Raw genomic sequence first — 4,240 nt, 5'->3', positions numbered from 1 at the left:
GTACTTCATCTTTCTGAGCCTTAGTTTTCTCATTTGTAAAATGAGAATTCTAATAGTATTGTGTCCAAAGGTATCTAGTAGACAACATCTAACTCAAGGATTTATCTACTTTATAACTACACAAAGTAGCTCAAGTAACTTTTTGACCTTCAGCTTTTTTACTTGTAAATGAGGAACAATAACACCTCATAGAATTCTTGTGAAGATGAAAAGAGACGGTAATTGTGAAAGATTCTGCAAACCACAAAGTTCTATTATTATTATCGCTAATTGTTGTTGTTAATTTCTATATTGTAAGTATCTAATCATACTAACCATGTAGTATGGGCTCAGAAATAATCATGGATGGGTTTATGAAGTTCTTTTTTTTTTTTTTTTTGGCGGCTAGCTAGTATGGGGATCCGAGTCCTTGATCTTGATGCTATCAGCACCATGCTCTCCCAAGCAAAAAACCTTTCCTCCAGTAATCTGTCAGATTATAACACTGCTCTGTGCCCCTCATCAAGTGTGTTCCATTTGTATGATGTAAATTTGCTGCTCATGTAGTGATTTTCCTAATTGTTAACAGCATCTATTGAGAAGAAATCCAGTATTGGTCAGTTTGGAGGCCCCTAGCCCTCCCTTAATATTGTACAGGACCCCTAGTATTTATACAATTTGGGAAAATTGAGGAAGATCTTCTAGTGTTCAGTGTACATGGCCACTGTTAATGCTCATTGTCCATGTCTACATGGCCCAGGTGAAGCCAGTAGTCAGTTCATAGTGTTCATTCCTGCTGTGGCAAGTTTCACCACTGTGAGCTTTGCCATCCAAAGTAAGGCTACAGTGTGAGTGCCAAGTCCACAGGCATCCACATAGTCAATCCCATAAGACCAGTGCACTGGTCTTCACAGAAGCCACCACCCCTTGGTCCTCCTAGTTTCTATAAATCCATTCCTCTTCACAAAGTGAGTCCCCAACGCTCTTCCCAAAGTAAACCCACATCCCTCTCTTTCTCTGACAAAACAAACACTTTCATCCTCTCCCGCTTCAGTACAATCTTGGTAAATCTCAGTGGAGCTGATGCATTTATAACACAAAGAGCTGGCTTGACATCCACAAACGCAATAGGAGAAATCACTTTATTTTTGTCCATTCCTCCACATTAACAACAAACATATTAAGAAATCAATAACTTATCTGTGACAATGCGGAAAATCATATACATTCTTGCTAGGTCATCAAGATAATCTCTTCTTCAATTTATTGATAAGTTTATGGCATGGCTTGAAATAGATTTCTCATACTGCAGATGTAGTTTCAGGTATCCATGGTTCTCAGCTTTCGGAAATAGTGACTTGAAGCAATCAAATGGTGACTGAAACAAGCAGATGACAACAGAAAAATGATAGGAATTCTTTTCCTATCCAGAATTTCTATTTCAGAAGTTCAAAAACTAATTTTATTTAATTTGGGGAGGGGCAAAATTTTCACCTTTATTTTTTAGAGTGTTCCAGTCCATGGATATGGTACTTCTCTCCATTTGTTTATCTATTTATTTAATATTTATTTACTTATGTTCTAAACATCTTTTTCTAATTGATAAAATTTTACATCTTTATCATATACAACATGATGTTTTAAAATATATATACATTGTGAAATGACTAAGTCTAAGCTAATTAACATACGCATTACCTCACATAGTTATCATTTTTGTAGCCAAGGATGAATATTTTAAAATGTCTTGACATCTTTCTTTCCAGTTGTCTTATTGAAAGGTTTTCAAGAGCCTTAGATTCTTGAAACACTGAATATATTGTCTTAATAGAAGAAATTGGCACAGACCCTGTCACATCATGGAATGAAAAGTGAGTCTTTCCGTGGGAGCCATGTGTTCTCTTCTTGACTCATCGCTTTCATGATTTCTGGTACCCCACAGTTCATTGACTCCTGTTATCTAAGGATCTGGGAAAGAAGAAGTCTGCTGTTACTCAGTTCTGCATATTGTTGTTCTATTTTCCAGAGTGTTGACAAAATCTTTTCTCAAGAATGATAAAATCAAAACTAGAGGAGAATCTCCAGTTTGCTGGGTTTGGGCTATAAATACCTAAGATAACAGCTCTTTGGGGGAAAGGTGGTCATATAAACATTTAAAAGCTAAAAGAGGGGAGTAGAACTCATTTAGTTCAATTTATATGTATTACAAATAAAAAAAGACCCAAAGAGGTAATTTGTCTGAGGTCACACATTAAGATGGTTATTCTTAAGTTATTTGGTTCAATACAAAACATTCCCATGAATATTCTCTGGCATGCGTGGACTGGCTCACTATCATCTAAGACTTGACAATAGGAGGACAATAGGAGTATTTCCTTGTTGCTGTTGTCCTCATCTCGTCGTTATTGTTACTCCTAATTTAGGGGGAAGAAAAGAGTACCTGACCTTTTGAGAACCTATTAAATTTAGTTTCCAGGTTTTTTATTCAATTGCTCTTTTAGCTAAACCTTATCTTACCTAGTCTTACCCACAAGTAAACCAGAGGTGACTGACCCCTTCAAGGGGCTGCATTTCCACCCCATACTCACATTGAGACGAAGTCACAGCACTTCATTGCAACCCAACAAAACACAAACCTATTCCAAAAAAGCGTTGTCAATTAATGCAGTTTTCCTAAACATTTCGGTAAAATTTTTTCCCTCCCCTACACCCACTATTTGTTTAAATTAATCTCCCTGGCACCCAGTCTTTCTCTCTCACAACTCAGTCTTCAGATTTTGTTTTTCCTCCTTTTTTCATCCCCATACAGCATCTGGGTGTCAGCTATTAAGCTATTTATTGTCTTTCAGCTTCAGCCTTCCTTTCTAGCTTTGTGATGCTTCGGACTGGGATTCCGCAAACACTTTCTGCTTTGCCATCTGGTTGTCTGTTATGTTCTGCTGGTAGGAGAAGGTAGAAAGAGACTAGAAGGCGGGAAGAGGGAGAAAGAATTCACTATTTCCTGTCTGCTTTCCATTATTCTCTAGGCGACTCCAGTAACGCATCTTTACCCTGGTACCACAGTTGGTTCCAGAAGCATAAGAAGCAGTTTCTAGCTTTCTTCCACCTGTTAGAATTAGCCTCCTAATGATGCCCCTAAGAGATATCAGCACCAGCCCAGCAGCTCTGCAGGGCCCCTCCTCGAAGCTCCTAGGCTTTCAAGAGCCCCAATCTTTTCTCTTAGTTCCGCCGGCACTAGGGATGGAAGCTACTTCCTGCAGTTCCTATCTCTGTATTAACTGAATTTCCTCCAGTACTTGCTTAACCAATTGCCCATATTAAACTTTCTTTGTTAAAATAGTGGTTGTGGTTACTCTCTTCCTGATTGGGCCCTGACGGACACATGCTCAGCATCTTACTGATGCAGGCCTTTCCTTCACCCCTCTCCTGGCTTCTGAACACCACTTAAAATGTTAAAGGAAGCACATCCACTCATAATTCTTCAAGCACGTCCCTGGGGGCTTCAGTTTTCCCTGGTCTGTCTCTTTTGTTTTTCAGTGTTAAATGATGAATAGAAAAATCCTGCTCAGAGAGTAGGTTCAAGATAGTCTTGGCTCTAAAACGAGAAGCTGAAAACCTGCTGTCTCTTGATTGGCTGTCAGACTCTTCATCAAAGCAGATGTCCTAGACCAATTTTCAGTGACTCTTCATCTTTAATTCAAGACCTTAAAAAGTCTGACAGACTTGCAGAAATGTGTTTCATCTGGGTAACCCAGAGGATCACAGATTGAACTTCCCCCATGGTAAAGAAAGAGATAGAAGCCCAAAAGGCAGCTCAGTCTGTGACATTGTTTGAGGACAATTCTGTATGAATTAAAAGCTATGGCCTGGAAATTACATGACCATCTGGTATAGACCAAATCCTCAGTTCTGAGTGGCCTGAGGAATGAATTGGAAAGGAAGGAGGTGACCTATACACTTTAGGTCTAGGAAATTGCCCAACAGTTTCAAACATCCAAAAGAAAAACAGTTTTGGAGGGAAAACACAACAAAGAATTTTTAAACAATTAAACGTCATTTATTATCAACACGGAAAATAATTATGATTCATTTAAATGCCCAACTTATCAATTACCATGTTGACTGCTTTTAAATTATTTTTCTTGGACTAATTTTTTCACTGTACTGGTTTTTTTTGTTTGTTTGTTTGTTTTAAAGATGACCAGTAAGGGGATCTTAACCCTTGACTTGGTGTTGTCAGCACCACGCTCTCCCAAGTGAG

This window comes from Cynocephalus volans, chromosome 9 (assembly GCF_027409185.1).
Source record: "Cynocephalus volans isolate mCynVol1 chromosome 9, mCynVol1.pri, whole genome shotgun sequence".
NCBI classification, from domain to species: Eukaryota; Metazoa; Chordata; class Mammalia; order Dermoptera; family Cynocephalidae; genus Cynocephalus; species Cynocephalus volans.
This window is presented reverse-complemented; position numbering follows the sequence as displayed.